General features: G+C 38.7%; 2 pseudogenes; both read right to left on the bottom strand.

Moving 5' to 3' along the window:
* Window positions 1–251: 251 nt before the first annotated feature.
* LOC118606688 lies at window positions 252–370 on the bottom strand (annotated as a pseudogene).
* Window positions 371–12,195: 11,825 nt separating this feature from the next.
* LOC118605009 lies at window positions 12,196–12,314 on the bottom strand (annotated as a pseudogene).
* Window positions 12,315–17,976: the final 5,662 nt, after the last annotated feature.

The raw sequence follows: 17,976 nt of genomic DNA, 5'->3' as shown, positions 1-17,976 counted from the left end.
TTTCTGCTACATTTAACTTATCTCTAACATTTGAATTTTTTTCTGTTAACCATACTTTTTCCTTTACAACTTTTTTTTATTTATTATTTTCTTGACATCTTGAGTTGATCATTTGTGTCTTTCAAGGAATTTGGCCAATTCATCTACTTTGTTTAATTTACTGGTATAAATTTATCAATAATATTTTATCATAATTTTTTAAATTTTTGTGGGGTCTGCAATTTCATTTCTTTACTGTTTTTTTTTTTAAATGCCTACAGCACCTGGTATTCCTAGATGGTCTCCCATCCGAGTACTAACCAAGCCCAACCCTGCTGAGTTTCCAAGATCAAATGAGATCGGGCACATTCAGGGTGTCACGGCCATAGACTGCAATTTTATTTCTGATTTTAGTAATGTGTGCTTCTTTATTTTTTTCTTTTTTAATATAGTCAAAGGTTTATCGATTTTATTGATCCTAGAAAAAAATTGACTTTTAGTTTCGTCCATTTTCCCTATTATTTTTCTGCTTTTTATTTCATTAATTTATTCTCTGATCTTTATTATTTCCTTCCTCTACTTACTTCAGGGTTGATTTGGTTTAATTATTGATTTTAGATCTATTTTTTCCTTTGTAATATCATTAAAAGTATAAATCTTCTTGTAAGAACTGCTTTAGCAGCATCCCAATCATTAGGATAGACTGTGGTTTTATTTTCATTTGGTTCAAGGTATTTAAAAATTTTCTTTTATGATTTCTTCTTTGACCCAAGATTATTTGGAAATGCCTTGCTTAATTTACTATTTGGGGAGTTTTCTAGGTTTCTTTCTGTTGTTAATTTCTACTATATATATATATATTTTGTGGTCAGAAAGCCCACTTTGTATAATTTAGATTCTTTTAAATTTATTAAGACTTATTTTGTGAACTGGCAGACAGTCTATGGTAGAAAATGTTTCATGTGCAATTAAAAAAAATTTATATTGTGCTGTTGTGGCTTTTCACACTGTCATTATATAAAATCTCTGTTGAAGAATTGATATTTTTGTCTTTTAAAAGATGGTTTCAAAGCAAAAGATTCTATTTTCTATCCTTTCAGTATTTACTTTTTAGTGTTTAACATTTATATATAACTATTTTTTTGCAAAGATTAAAGTTTTTCCATTTCTATTTGTATCTTCGTTCTGAACAAAATAAAGAGCTTAGCTTGTTTTAACTGTATTATTCTTGTTGTCTTGAATTTTAGTTCTATATCTTTATAACAAAAATTTGTATTTTAAAAAAAGTTAAAAATTATTTAGATTTACTAGTATCTTTTACTGTTTTCTTTATCTCCTATATCATATTTCTTCCTGTGGTGATACTGGTCCTATTTAGCCTAGGACCAGTTAGGATGAATTTTTCTTTAAACCACTTATTACAAGCCCTGGTCCTGATCCAGCTTCTTTTAGTCTCTTCCTGAGGGTCAAGTAAAACAACTTACTTGATTCATGTAATGGTAGCCTCTCTCTCTACCTCTTGTGTGGGGTGTTCATTGCTTCATTTGACTTTTGAAAAGAATGTCAAATTTGCAAGTATCTCTACCTGTTTCTAGAATCACAGCCCAGAAAATTTATACTCTGCCTCCACTTATTGTTCCATTATGATTTATTTGTTCAACTTAATATCCATGGAAATGGTTTTTTATAGTGTTTTGTTTTTGAGGGTGGCTATGTCTTTATATCTTTGTAACTCTCTCTCTCTCTCTCTCTCTCTCTCTCTCTCTCTCTCTCTCTCTCTCTCTCTCTCTCCCCCTCTCTGTCATGTCTTCATATGAAGCAGAGGAAGGGTTAAGGAATGAAATCACAACATCCTCATGAATGCTAGGCTTCCTCACTCCACCTCTTGACCCAGCCTAATGAGGCAGTTTAGAGAAGGAGATGGGTGAAGACCTATGAATCAAGTGAGGATGATAATTATGATGTTGAAGATAGCAAAGATGTAGGGTTTCCTAGACCTGGAAGAAATGACTTTATCAAAAGTATTACTTGACTTTCTAATATCTTAGCTCTGGGAGACTGTATTTTAGGTAATGCGTTAGATAAAATTGTAACAGGATATTAAAAATTGGGTCTGTTCTTATCTCAGCTTTGGTTAGGGAACCAAGATAATAGATGCTATATTCCAAACTGATATGTCAGAACATCTTGAAGACTTTTCACAGAAGGTGTTGGAAAATTGGTTTAGCAACTCTAAGCTCAGCACACACTTCCAACCTGTAAAATAGGTTGACGTGGCCATAAAGTATATAGTAAGAAATTAGGGGAGAATTTTGTTTTTTCAAACCTATTTAGTGTTGCACATTAGAATATGAATTTCATAAAAGCAGGAATTTTAAAAAATCTATTTTGTTACTTTTTGGGATGAATGAGTGAGCAAATATTTAAAGAAAACTGTTGTGTTATAAGTTTCAGGGGGAAGAATGAGAATTGCCTCAACTCAAGTCTAGAGAAAAATAATTCGACAGGGTCACAGAGAAAGGTGAATTAGTGTCATGAGAAATTTAAAAGGGGAGAGCCTAGCTAGTAGCTCATTTGGAGACTGGAATGACAAGAGAGGCTGTGTTGGAATGGCCCGTACCTTTGGAGTTCATTTGTTGGGGAAAAGATGGCTGAGTGTTTTCCATGTATCAAATATTGCCTGGACATGTAAGAATGAGAGCTGAAGTCAGATCTTCTCAGGTGAGTCCAAGCGGCTTGAAGGGAAAAGGTGATCCAACACAGACGTGAAGCCCAGGACTTCCAGGGACTAAGAAAGGAGTTGTGGGTGACTGCCTTGCACTGATGGGAAAATACATTAAGAAGTACAATTTTTTGACTTGTTGTGCAAAATGCTTAATTATTTTTCTAAACTTAAAAAAAAATTTTGATACTAAAATTATTATTTTAGAATTTATTATTTTTAAGATATATTTGTATTGTATTTAAGATGTGTCATTAGCTTTAGAAGGTAAGATAAAAAGACTCACTTTTTCAACATACAGCTACATAGTCCATGTCTGAAGAGCTAAAAAAAGGTGAAGCTGATATATCAGGGAGTTCTCTGACTCGTGTAAGGGAGGAATATACTCAAAAGACACTGGCAAAATTGTAAATAAGAAATAAAAATAAGGCAAAAGCTATCTTTTTTTAAAGCTTTATAAATGTTAATAATCACCTTGCTGTTTTTTATGCAAAAAGCATTTTCTAGTAGTATATGGTGATCCTTAAGTTCCAGCACCGTATTAGGGCTAGGCATACTGAGTATTAAAAAAATGAATTAAATATTTTAAATACAGATATGATAAGGTCTTTAAAATCCAGTAATTGCTGGTTATAGCTTTTCAAATTAAAAATGAAAAACTACTGAGGCACTTTACAAGGTAAGTTATCATATTGCAGTGCTTGGAACAGTGCACACGATAACAGAGAGACTAACTAGTTAACGTTACTGAATGCTTGCTGGATGAAAAGTCATGGAAAAAAATAACAGAACTGCTACCACCTTTCAATGATTTAGTAATTCAAAGTAAAGATTTATCTGTACACAAAAAGACTGCATTAATATCTTCTCTGCAGAACTGCACTTTTGCCTTAAAATGAGCAAATCTATATATGTGCCCACGCTTTCAGTTTTCCTTGTATGTATTTGTTCAGTTTCAGCACCAACTAATCATTAAAGAGCTTCCTTTATGTGAACACAATAAACACAAGTGGTACTGAAATTTTCAAAGTGTTCAAATAATGATTTCAATTGCTTCGTTTATCCTGTCACCCCTGGGTTGGCATCTGTTCTCATGGTATAAAAGCAATGATGGTTAAAACTGCTGGTGGTGTAGCATGAATCAAGGTGATGGTGCCAAACTATATGAGCAGTCACTGCATTCTTTTTCACCAAGCGCTTGTGGGAAAAAGTTCCGCTGAAGAACATTCTTGATGAAGTAGTAAAAATTATTAATTTTGGTTTTCGTGGATATCCAATTTAGAAAAGTTGGAATTTTAAAGCATAGCTTTTTCTTAGGCATTTAAATTCAATGTATTAATCTTGCGAATTTATTCATAACTTGTAATTTTGTGTAAAAAGCATCACTATCACTTGTCCTTTAATGAATATTCAGTTGTTTAACAGATAATATGTCCTTAAACAATTAACCTATTTAACTATCATGATTAACTAAATCTCATTAAAAGTTTTAAATTATAATCCCAAATTTCATATATTTGATTTTTTTTCAAGCCTGATTTTCTCAAGCAAGACACCCACCGAGGTTGATTTACTGATAAGATAAGCAAAACTTTCTTTAGCTTGGAAACTCTGGTTATAAACTCAAAATGCCTGAAAAGACCTGAAAATATTTCAGTCTTTCAGACAGTCAATTATTATTTACAAAATTAAACAAATCTTCATGCATTCTAAAGGTAAATGAGGTTTAATAATAATTAAACGTTTCGAATTAAGGTAACTCAATTAATATGTTAAATTTTCTTAAATGTTTCAAACACTGTAAATAACTATTACAAGGAATTTTTCATGATGGTTATAAAACTTATTCCTAAACCTTACATGAAAGTATTTACCTCATGGGTTTAATTTACTTTATCGTCTCTGTACTTGATTATAAACTTTTCTAAGTAGCAAAGTCAGTTCCCCAACTGCAGGGAGCAGAAGCGCCATCTCCGGCCAACTGAAGACCTTGTGCTGGGACTAGGGTTCCACATTCAAGTTCAAAGTCAGGTGTTCTGTCCTTCAACTTGGATAATACTTCTGGGCTGATTCAACTCAAGACTCGGGTTCGTATCCCTGACCCTGTCTTAAGGTTATAGGAATTAAATCCCCACATTTTCTTATGACTTCAATTATGAGCTGCAGGAAGAAGCCATTCCACTTAAAATCTTTATTGTAACTTCTTTCATACCTTTCTATTGCCTAATAGGATTCTATGCTGTTCACATATTTTATTTCTGTACCTATCTTATTGATCTAATTTTTATAATCATTTTATTGATATCCCTCCTTTATGCCCTACTGGAATTCTATATGATTTAGCATAGCTCCTAAATTGTTGAAATTTATTTATTACACTAAAATGTATTGAGTTCTTCCAATGTTCCAAGCCTATTTCCCACATTTAAAACTTTCTTTCTAGTGAGACCATTACCTCCCTGCCGTCTTGTGCTACCACTTTGAGTCAAGGACTGAGTGTTTCATTGGAAACCCTGACTGGCTTAGGGTGTAGCACATAACAATAACAGGGCAATAGCTAACATTTCTGAGAGCTTTGCTTGTATGTCTCCTGTAATCCTTGCGACAGCCCAATGTTGGGAGGTGGTAATTTTACAGATAAGAAAGCAGGCGCATCAATATTCAATCATTTACCTATATCCCATAATTAGTAAGTACCTGGGCCTGGATTCTAAATCAGCCAGTTTTCTGGCTCATACTTAACGGCTATGCCACACTGCCTCCTAGAGTAGTGTGGAATAAATATTCGGGAAAAAAATCCATGAGAAATCCTTGTGTCCCCATCCAGCTGGTGTGTGTTGACAAACCATCCATTCATCTCCCCCGCCTGCCTCTATCTCATGTCTTTCTTCTGCTCTGCCTGAATAGAGTGTCTGTTGATGTTTTATTTATATATAACAAACTTGGTCTAAACCAACTGTACACCAGGTGTCTGGAGCCAGACACTTGATCTACATTTGCAAGTGGGAAAATGGGATTAGATTAAACTAAAAGGGAAAAACTACGTGGTGTCTTCCATTCCTCTCCACCTACCCCTTCCGTGGCTGATCATGTGCAGACCAGAGGCAACAGACATCCTACTGGGAAAGCCACAGGGCCTGCATTGTTTGTACATCGGCCTCCATTTGGTAAAGTAGATAGATTCAGCTTTGCTTTGTTATCTAGCCCCTGAAGGATATGACCAAGGTGACTAAGTTAAATTCCTAATAAAGCTAAATTAAGGGGGTACCAGCTCTCAGAGCCCACATTCATGCTGTCCTGAGACTGACAGACAAGAAAGGTCCTGTTGGATGAAAGGGCAATGATTACGACTTCTAGCAAACTCCGGGATTGGGTGCTCTGAGCCAGGCTCTACCTAAAGCCCTCTACACACATTGTCTTTTTTAAACCTCATTAAGTGGATGATATCAGAAGCTTTACAGATGAGGAAACTGAGGCTCAAAGCAGGGACTCTCTCTCCTCACACCATACTTATGCTTCTGGGTGAACCCTTATCATGATAGATTGTAACCATTTTGTTTCAGATATTAGGTGGGACTTTGGTTATGATATGATTCTGAAACTTAGAAACCTCATGAGTGGGAGTTGAAAAGTCTGCCATTTTGGAGCCGTAAGTGGTTTTCGGTCTTCTGTGAAATAGAAGTGTGACTTCACCTTTGGAGAGGATTGTTGCTTTGTTTTTGCAAAATCTCTGGGGTGTACCTTCTAGAGATGTAAGACACCAGAATGTAAGCCAGGTGCCATCCAGGGATCTTAAGAGAGAATTGTGAAGACACTGTTTACAGCTGGTTTGGGCTGGGAAGTGAATAGCCTGGTTGGGGATGTAAACTGTTGCATGTGGTTGCAATGGAACGAGCTCTCAGCTCTTGCTTTGTTGACGAGAGGAGAGGAGAGATGCTTCCTGGCTATGTTTAAACTATTCTGTCACTGCCGCTGAGGTGGTGTCTTCTCTTGATGAGGCTGGACCACCTCCCACTGACCCAAGAAATACAGAGTAGAGAAGCTGGAGTGGCCGTATTCCTGTGTCTGGGACATATAACATAACAGAGAATCCCAGTGGCACCTCAGTTACCTGGAATGAAGCATACCTGTTGCCAGAAAGAAGACAGTCCTGACAGAAAGGCTTCAAAATGAGGCAAGAAGAGTCCTTCCTGTATGAGATCCCAATATCACGCTGTCACCCCAGGCAGTTGGCAACTTCGGGATACCAGGAGAGAACCCTTGATGTAGCAATGGCAATTTTATAAAGAGCCCTTTAGCAGCAGCCAAAATTTTTCTCCATCTTCAGATTGCTTCCTGAGCTGTGGACATCAACCAAGGTGAGATAGAATAGGCAAAACAGAATTTGGAATTGGCATATGGTAGCCCAAATGCAGATACCCTTTTAGGACTCCTAGATATTGTGTAAATGGAGTATAAATGTTTAGGAGACTCTAAAATAAATTCCTTGTTTTTGATCATCACTAAACAAAAGCCACAGCAAAAGGCACTAGGTGACCTTTTCATGTTTTTGTAATAGTGCTTTAAAACAAAATTATTAATTTAAAAAAAACTATAATTCTGTGTTTTCCATTCACGGTTAAGGCTCAATAACTCTAAAATGATTTTGATAAATAGATAAGAATAAATAACATGGCGAAGGTTCAAACGATTGTGATGTGGATATTGAAAAATACTATAAATGTTTTTTATACTCATGTGCTGGCAAATGCGAACATGATTTTTGACTGCTTATACGAGGTAGAACTAGATTCAGGTGTATGTGACAAGAAGTGCCAAAATTCCTAATCTTAAGTATCCCTGTCTTTAAAGTGAAAGTAAAAATGTCTATCTTAATGGAAAATTTTTGCTTAATGGGTACAGAGTTTTATTTCGAGTGATAAAAAGTTTTGGAAATAGATAGTGGTGATGATTACACAACATTGTGAATAAAATTACTGCCACCAAAATGTACACTTAAAAATACTTTAGAAAATTTCCTACCTCATGATCTTGCCATATTTCTGTGTTTGTCTCATGGGGGTTTATGGAAGAACATGACAAGGGAAAGTATAAAAAGGCAAAAATAAAAAAGTAAAAAGCCATCACAAAAGTATGGTCTGGAATGTCACGAGGAGATAAATGACAGTGGTTAGAAGACGGTACTTATATTTTCCAAGAGTATTTGAATCTTGTAACCAGCAGCCTTTTGCGGTCTCTTGGCAACATGCAGACTGCATGGAGAAATGCCTGACATGCAGATCTGGTGACACAGTTGTTCTCTGGCGGCCTTCTGTGCAGAATTGATAATGCTTATGTTTGCAAACCCTCAAAAACTTTATAGATTGAGCTGGGTGAGACAGAGTCCACTCAATCTAGCCGGAACTGGCCTCTTAACTGCATTTCAATCAACACTTAATGAGCAACTGTGTGAAGTCATTAGGCTATTAATAAATATTCTGGTTCTTACCTCAGGACATAAGGTCAAATTTTATTTCCCCACTGCTTTAGCTTCAGCAAAGAAACGAAGCGCAGAAGTAATGTGTGTTGTGCTGGGTGAAAGTACTCCCCTTTCCTTTTCCTACCTCAGTGATTGCAGAAGCACACGACAAGATAGATGAGGACTGCGTCACCCGTGTCTGTGAGCGACTACAATGAGCCATGCTTGCTGCCCTGCACTAAACATGTAGCCTGAAGGAGGGATAACCTTTTGTATATTAAACAATGCCAACTGAACTGTTGGCACTGTTTGTTACCGCAGCATTACTAGCCTAGCCTGACTGATGCTATGTGTCTTGTCCTGGGCTAAGCGAGTATTTTACCATAGCGATTAAACTCTAGAGTTAGAGAGCCTGAGTTCCAATTTAGGTTAGCTGCTTTATTAGGGTGTGATCTTGGGCAAATCAATGCACTTCTCTGTGCCTATTTCCCGCATTTAGAAACTGGGAATAATAATGGAAACCACCTCATAGGGTTTTTATAAGAATTAAACTAAATGAACAACATAGCCCAGCACATAGAAAGCCCTTAAAAATGTTGAATGATAATGATCTCTTGTAATTCTCACAACAACTCTGTGTGTCAAGCCATTGAGTTTCAGCACTGTCACTGCAAGTAATAAAAGAAAGTTTTGAAATTAGAATCCAGTCCTGACCCATCGATCCAGCTTTGAGGCATATGTCTATGTCTTTGGAAGCTGTCCAGCTCCAGCGTGCAGCCACTCTTCATCCTGTATTTCTCCACTCTCTGGAGGGCTCATTTACCTACTCAACTTCCCCAGTGACCAAATCCATGTAAAAGATTCCCCAAGGACAGAGACTCAGAGCTACAGCCTCCGTCTGGTCCCTCAGTAAGGGACTGTCCTGCTCTCCCACCTGAAAGGCAGACCAAGAATCAGACCCTTACACATGGGATCCATTTAATTCCTGTCTGCACCAGACTCACTTCTTAGTCTGCCAAAGACAAATGATTTATTATAACATTTTTTAAAAAATTGATGCACAAGACAAAAATAACCCAAAGATGCAAAAAAAGTATAAAGAGATGTCTTTCTCCCATCCTGCTTTCTAGACTCCCAGAGGCACCCATGGTGACCCATTTACTTAAAGTGTGTTTTTAAATCAATTCCTTATTTATTTCTCTGGCTGCACCATCAGGGGAATGTACTTCTGGCCTAATATCTTTCTTGCCCTACAGATGTACCCACTGATCTCTCCCACCAGCAACGCCCTCCTTCTGGCCTCCTAATCCTGCACATCCTGCTACATCTGTTCAAGCCATATTCTCCAGGAAGAACTTTTTTTAGCAATTCCAGCTGTTACTCATCTCTCTTCTTTTTGACAACAGTATTATTTCTGTCACATATTTGGACATTTTGTCATATCCAATTTATTAGGTGCTGGTTTCTACTTGCTTGGTGTGGGCCACACGTCCTTCCCAACCAGCCTGAAAGCTGATCGTCTATCTGCAATGGCTTGTACTACCATCTACACCCTGATGACCTCAAATCCACTCTCCTGAGTTTCGATGTATTTCCAGTTGACACAGGGCATCCTCCCAGTTGTCCTTATAGGAACGTCTAAAATGGACTTCTTGCTTTTTGCCCTTAATTTGCTCTGCTTCCCAAATCTCCCTCAATGAATGGCATCAACATCCGTTTAGTCATCCAAACTTGAAACTTCAGCCACCTAAACTTTGGCACACATTCCCTGCTACACCCCCATCCCCACCCAGTTCAGGAGGATATGTGCATGGAGAGACAAGAGAAAGAGTTTCACAAGCCCCATTGATTGAATATCAAAAATGGTCCCTTTCTCTACACTCCCACTAGCCCTTCCCTTAGTTAGGCTCCCACCACTGCTTACCTAGTGTAAAGAAAAGGCTTCCAAATTAGTCTCCCTCTTTATAGTCTCTTCCCTCCAAATCATCTCCTCCCCTGGCATTGTCATCATGCTTAGAGTTGTAATCATACCACTTTCCTGCTCAAAAACTTTTCAGGGTTTCTCGTTTGCCTGCTCCCCCTCCAGATTCACTTCCTGCACTCCTCCCCACCACTCCCACTATGACTATCCCCCTACGCTCCTCAAATTCAAATGAGTTGACCAGTTGACATTCTCCAGTCAGACTGTTTAAAATGACACCCCTTTTTTGGTGATTTTACTGAAGTAAAATTTTACTGTCTAGTGTTCCTAAGTGCCGTCTAACATTTCTAAGCTCTTCATGGCTGTGCTGTGCCTTATGGGGAAAATATATGTGTTAGATAAGCTTCATTCATGCTGATCATTATAGTTAGAGATTATAGTGGAGTTAGTTATGAGTGCAATGTTAATAAGTCAAAATATATATTAAATAAGTTATCTTTAAATAGAAACACACATAAAATGAGTTTATATAGTGATTGAGATAGATAGATAGATAGACAGACAGACAGACAGATAGATAGATAGATGGAAATGTTTTGACTAGAAGCTTGCAGAAAGCTAAATCCGTATTTTACCTAGGAGCAAAGGTTCAATATTCACTAATTCAGTGTACATGATGACTTTATACAACATGACTACTACAAATAACGAGAATCAATTATATTTATTTGTTTGTTACATGACTCAAAGCAAAAATGAAAACTCAACGAGGACAGAAACTTTACCTATGCTGGAACAATGCCTAGAATATAGTACTTTGCCCATCAACAAATATCATTCTTTTAATATTAATAAAGAAACATTTTTTACACCACATGTTTTAATAACTATATTTGAGAATAATTGATTTCCTTTGAAATCTTGTGTTTTTTATTTTCTGCATTTAAAATATTAAACATAAAACATTCTGAGAAGAGATCCGTAGGCCTCCCTGCACTATCGAGTAGGTCCACGGCATAAAAGAGTTTAAGAACGCTGGTCCGAATCAGGTCAAGGCCACATTCAGGTAACATGTCCAGGGCCGTGAAGGTACTTAGACAGCCTTAGACAGCAGAGCTGGTGTCCACACCCAAATTTGTCTGCTAGCATCACCACAAAGGGGACCTCTTCATTCTGAGGCTCCTCCAAAAACACACTCCTCTCTGCATTTACTCAGACCTCCGAAGGAGCACTGGTAGACAGTTTCCAATAGATTCCACAAAGTGTATCAAGCACTGACCACATGCAGAACCTTCTCATAGGAGTTGGAGGGTATTGCTCTTCCAAGTGTGACTTGAAAACTGTTATAGGCCAAAGATGAGAAAAGTACAGAAATTGAGAGTAAGGACCTAGAAATTTTTATAGCGACTTGAAGCTAACAATAAAATAGTGAAAGCTTATATTTTGTATTTCCTCGTTTTCTAAATTTCATTTTATTTTATAAAATCATCAGTCTGCAAAGGATTGGAAATTTATAAAAACAAAAACTAAACAAAGGAACAAAAATGCTAGTCTTTCCTCCACACAGAGTTTGAGAATCACCATCGTGGAGCAATACAATGGACAGAGTGAGGAAAGAGATAAGAATGTGGCTGGGCCAATGCTCTGAAACATATGAATAAAATGATGGTTGCAGAAAGCAAAATGAGGAGCAAGCATTTGAGCTATGTTTCAACCAATGATTATAAGTGGTGATGATGCCTTTCAGGGTGTTCCAGACAATGGACTCAGCAAGAGCTAAGGCAAAAGTGTGGAGTACAAAATGAATCAGAGAAGGTGGTCATCCGACACGATGGGCCAAATCTCATGTGTGTCTGCAGTAAGTAGGAATATAGTGGAAAAGCAACCCAGAAGGGCTAGGTGAATAAATCATGATGGCCTTAGAAACATGCTAAGGAGTTTGGGGCCTTTTCATTAGGCTATGAAGAGTTGTGGACCTATTTTGAGCAGGGAAGGAAACATCACATTGGAGGGTTTTTGTTTGTTTGTTTGTTTTCCAGGCAAGACAATGATTGGTTGACTTTCCAGATTGCAAGGACCTTGTCAGTTTACAATCCCTTATTTTTTTATTTTTTATACCTACAGCACCTGGTCTTCCTAGGTGGTCTCCCATCCAAGTACTAACCAGGCCCGATCCTGCTTAGGTTCTGAGATAAGACGGGATTGGGCTTGTTCAGGGTAGCATGGCCGTAGACGCATCTGAATTTTAAATGATAATGTTTGTCGAGCTGAACTTAATTTAAAAAATTCTCAGGCACTGCCTTTTCCACAGAAGAGACCCTCTCTCTTCCATCAGAATGTGCAAATTCGCAGAGATTGATTTCCATGCCTGGATGAACATGCCTAAGGATGTGCATGAGTGAAGAATGCTCTGGAAAACCAGTTTGTCTCTCCTCTCTTCTCTTTCCCCTTCTCCTTTCCTCCTTTTTCTCTCTTATTCTCTATTACTTTACACTTTCCAGTTGTACTTTCTGTGATGATGAAAATGGTCTATGTCTGCACTGGTAGGTACTAGCCACATGTGGTCACCAAGCATTTGAAATGTGGCTACTGTGGCTGAGAAACTGAATTTTAAATTTTATTTAATTTTAACTAATTTAAATTTAAATAAACACATGTAGCTATTGGCTCCATATTGGATAGTGCAGTGGTTTTATTACAATGAAAACAGAAAAGGAAAATATAAATGCCAAGAAGTCTTCAGACACGTCAATATGTCATGGCATATTTTGTTAATGAGAGTAGTCAGAATAAAGTTAGAAATGAGTCCTTTTGCTTTTAATCTAAATATGTACGTTTTAACCTATTTGGATCCAGTGGGCCTCCTGGAAAGAGACCTGGGAACCAGAAGCTTGGGATTCTCATTCAAATTTGATGTGTTACCTTAGGTCACTGCCAGGGGAAGGACAAGGACTAATGTCCATTGAGCATTAGCAAAGTCCCAGGCAAGTGGGGCGGAGGGTAATCAGCATTTTTATAGATTACCACGTTTGGAAGTCACAGCAAATCTGTGAAATAGCATTTTTATTCCAATGTTACAGATGAGAAAAAAGAGGATTACAGAGATAAGCAATTTGTTCAAGTCCCCCAGGTTGTGGGATATATAGAGGACATGTAGATATTTAGAGCCACTTCTAAGGACAAAGCTCTTTCCACTGCACTCCTGTTCTGCCCTAAGCTCTTCCTGCCACCAACGAGACAGGACCAGCGGTCCTCATGCTGTCTATGCTCTGACCAAAGGTTAAGAGGACACTGAAATGTTAACAGGGCAGTTACTGAGTGTGCTCAAGGGAGGGAGGTGACACTTTCTGAGAATACAAACAGCATAGTATTCTGAGATGGTTCTGCATTTTCACTGATATTGAAAATAGTTAAAATTTTCCATTTAGAAATGCCTGAGGCCAGGCCTGTTTCGATTATACAAAAACCGATATGAATTTAGAAAGGTTATCACAGCCTTTTCAATTCCAGTCAACATTAAAAATGCAAACGTTTGCTATTTAAATATAGCCTTTGGCCACCAGCAATCAGGACAAGAGGTAAACCACATTGGGCAACATCTCCCACCAAGGGCTTTCTTGGCTCAGCAGGAAGGAAGCAGAGGTTGTGCTGAAAGTCTGTATCATACCAGACTAATGGGACCACATCCAACCCCATGCAGGTCTGGTCCTTAGAGGCTGTCCAGCTTCAATAACCAAATTAGACATCCCTTTCTTGGGGGCAGGGACCCTGTCGGTTTTCTCTGTTTCTGTCTTTGCAATACCTAGTCTAATGCCTGCTTCATGGTAAGAGCTCAAAAATATTTATGAATAGATAAATTAATTCAATCATCCTATTTTTTTGAACGCCTTATCATGTCCCAGCACTGTGCTAGGCCGATAAATGGATACAGAAACATGTCATTTGGGGAAATCAACTCAAGTAATTTACCATCTAGGATGATAAAATGAAAATAAATGATAATAGCATAAAATATTACCAAGTTAACCTTACCATAAGTATTAATTCTGGAGTCTGTCAACAAAAGGTGTTTGAAAATTCTCCCAGTGAAGAATGGTTGTGTGGATAGACATCAGGATTCTGGATGGTCTCAGAGTAACTGGGCAACGAGATCAGCAATGGGAACTTCTTGGAAGAGGTGACAAGAACCATTTCTGGGGTGGGCTCATGTGTTTGGTGGTCTCCTCCACTCGGGTTGCGGGCTCTGTGGGGGCTGGATTGTGTTTTATTCAGCTCTGCACCCCAGTATCTCACATGGGGCCTGACACATAGTAGGAAACAACATATGCTAAATAAATGAACGAGTAAATGAATGAATGTTAGGAACCCAATCAAAAGTAGAAGCATTTACTGAGCATTTCGTGTGTAACAAACATTATATATATATATCTTCTTAATTAATTACAACAGTCGGCATGCAACCAGGAGACAGAAACCACATTGAGTTACTTGAGAGAATTTAACGTAAAGGACTGTTAAGTATATATAAGATTGTTAACTAGGTAACTGAAAGAGTAATATGAGAACTATAAGGTAAAAAAGAGAGTGCAGCTGCAGAAAACAGTTATCACCTTAGAGATGAAGGATCACAGAGGAAAAATTTAGAATTATGAAAATATAGAGTCTTAGTGGAGGGACACTTTGAGCTGAAATGCAGACTACTGAGTCCGTCAGTGCTGATGTTTTTGTTTGGATGTTATAAAGTTAATCTGTGTTGAAAAACTGCAAACTGGTTTCAGCTTTTGCTCTGGGGAGACATTGTTGCTGCCAGGGTAAAAAGGCATTGCTGGGATGATGCTCATGGATACTCAACGAAATCCTCTTCATCCTTCAAGATCCAATTCAGATGTCGCCTGCTCTGAGAAGCCTTCTTGATCTCTTCCTTTAGATAGGAAGCAAGTCTCATCTTCCCCCTCCAGCTCTGCAGCCCCCTCTAACATCTCCATTGGCAGAACTTAAGAGAAAGCCAACTGGTTGAGCACAAATGTGATTTGCAGAGGCCCATCAATGCTATGATGCAAGTACTGCCATTACTCTCATTATACAGATGAGAAAACCAAGTGTCTAAAGAAGTCATGGTAACTTGCTTAATTAGTTGATGTGGCTGTGCCCTGATTTGAAGCCAGGAGCATCTGTTTTTAATGGCAATACTATACCAAGTTTCCTTTATATTTTTATATTAAGGAGGTATCAGAGAATAGAACAGATTGAAGTCCCGGGGTTGTTTGGTTGGTAGCTAGGGATGAGATGGTGGGGTGGGGGATTTAGGCATCACCAGTAAGAGCAGCGAAGCAGGTGCAAGGCAGTCCTGACAAATGCCTCCCAATGTACCACTTTAATCTCTCACTTTACTATCTTTTAATCAAAAATTAGCCACCCAACAAACTCCTCTTCATCCTTCAAGACCCAGCTCAGGTGTCACCTCCCCTGAGAAGCTTTTTAGATCTCTCCAGAGCGAGCCATGCCACCATGGTGTTCCCACAGGACTCGGTGCAGACACCTGGGTGGAGTTTATGTCTCTATATGCCACACTAGACGTGGGCTCCGTGAGGGCAAGCCTGGGTGTGTATAGACTCTGTCTGGTGCCCAATACCTAGTGATAATTATAAAGGCTTGGTTCTTCCAAAAGTGTGCCTCTGTGGAAGCACCGGCAACTTCAAGACCATATATTTTAATTCGTTTGCTAACTTCCAGCAGTTCTCGGTCCGGTGGTAAAGGCATGTTGAAAATATACCAGATACTTCCCCACCAACCATCCCCCACCCCACCCTGTTTTACCTCTTCATCTTTCACCTTTTTCAACCCATTCTTCTCACTTCAGTGAGATACAAACATAATCATATGAAGCCCCTGCAAAGACCTTCCAAAGGCTTTTCATTGCTCTTAGGATAAAGGCTAATTCTTCGACATTGTCATCTAGGTCATCCGACACCTGCCCCCTACCCTTCTCCAACCTTGCTTGAGTCTCACTACTCCCCACCCTCTTTCTGCCTTTTTCCACCCCGCCCTCCAGCTACTGAACCTCTTCAATTTCCCAAACTCACCAAGCTCTTTGCATCTTGGTCTTTGCAGGTGGGTTTCCTCTATCCAGGACCCTCTTTTCTTGCTCCCTTTGCTCAATTCATTCCGACTTATCTTTTAGGTTTCAGCTGCTGAGTCACTTCCTCTGGATGATTATTGGCAGAGTAACCTGATGCTCACAGAGCAGCCTGCTCCTGATCATATCTCTTATCCATAATATTGAAATAGCCTGCATTCACTCAGGACAGGAGCTTCCTGGTATGTGGCAGGTGCTCTATAAAAAAAAAAAAAATTAAAAAATAAACAAACAAACAAACAACAAATAAATAAATAACATAGGAGAAGTCTCTCCAAGTGATTTTGGAAGTCACAGCCTACCTGGTGACTTGGTGACATGGGCAAATAACTCTTTCATAGTGTCAAAGAGCCTTGTCAAAAGAGGACCTCTGAATGGGACTCTGGACCTGGAGTCAGGAGATCAGGGTTGGAGCCTCAGTGATTTGGGGGGCAGCCTGTTCGCTGCTGTGTTCGTTTCTTCATCTCTATAACAGGTATTGTAAGGGAGGAAAACAAACTTTTCCTTACTCTCCTAGGTTCTGCAGCTGAAGCCCAGGAAACTAAGCTGACAAAAGACAGATTAATAAGAGAAAGAAGTTTCTGAATGTGTGCAGCATGCATGTGCATGGGAGAAACTCAGTGATAAGTAACTCAAAGAAGTGGTTAAATTTTGAGGTTTTATAGCATCTTAATGAAGAACAGTAAATTTTCAGAACAGTAATAAGAAAAAGAAAAAGAGGTTTAAACTTTTGAGGACTGCAAATTGTGAGTAGGTAAATATATGGGGAAACTAATGGAAGATAGAAGTTATTTTAGTAAAGGATGTTATATAGATTCTTCTCAGTGCCATTTCTGGTCTGATAAGAGTCTAGAGTTGTCTCCTGCAATTAAGAGTCTAAGAGTTGTGTTCCTGGGTCCTCCTCTTTCTGGCATAGGAGAGGGAGATACCTTTGCAGATGGAAATTTATGTTCTGCTTTTAAGCAAATAGGGGACACGGGCAAGAAGCTTTTTTTAAAGTATCTGCTGTTTCTCGATTGTCTTTAGTTCAAAATAATCCTTATGCCAAAGTGGCATATCTCTGGGCGGCATATTCTGATCCCCTACTCTAACGAGTTCTGCCCTTCTCAACACATAGGATTGTAATGAGATGGCACATGTGGAAACTATGTGTAAACTGCAAAGTGATGTACGAATGTCAGGCATAATCATTTCCATGATCATCATCTCCAGGAGACAATCCAGACCACAGCCTTGAAAGCTTTATTTGCAGCAGCCCAAACCTAGGCCCTTAAGCCTTCCTCCTCCTCCTTCAGGGCCAAGCTGGGGCTCCTTATAGAGAAGACACATCAAAGCCCGACTGAAGGTTTTTACAGTTTAACATTGTACGAGTTTCTTCCTGAGAGATAAAGAGTCTGGAGGAAACGTGGGGAAGCTAATCTAAACTTCCTGCTCCCCAGCCCCCATCCCTGACTCTTTTAAGAGGAAGCCTGCAGGCTGTTTCTGACTTTCATTTGTGTCATTCATGATTCCCCTGCCCACTGCTTCTCCTAGACACTTCTAATTAAAAAAAAAAAAAAAAAAGCCACTGCAACTCCGTGTCCCAGGACCCCAGAGCAATAAATCAAAGGACAGCTCATTAAACATTATCCAGCCCCAAGGATGGGGTATTCCAAAGACTTAAAATCTTCCGGAAGTTGACTTCCTAACAAAGCAAAGACATCCACAGAATAAACATTAATGCAGCTACTGTATGGTATGTAACATGTTTTGTATCACTT

This window comes from Rousettus aegyptiacus, unplaced genomic scaffold (assembly GCF_014176215.1).
Source record: "Rousettus aegyptiacus isolate mRouAeg1 unplaced genomic scaffold, mRouAeg1.p scaffold_m13_p_1, whole genome shotgun sequence".
NCBI lineage: Eukaryota > Metazoa > Chordata > Mammalia > Chiroptera > Pteropodidae > Rousettus > Rousettus aegyptiacus.
This window is presented reverse-complemented; position numbering and strand designations above follow the sequence as displayed.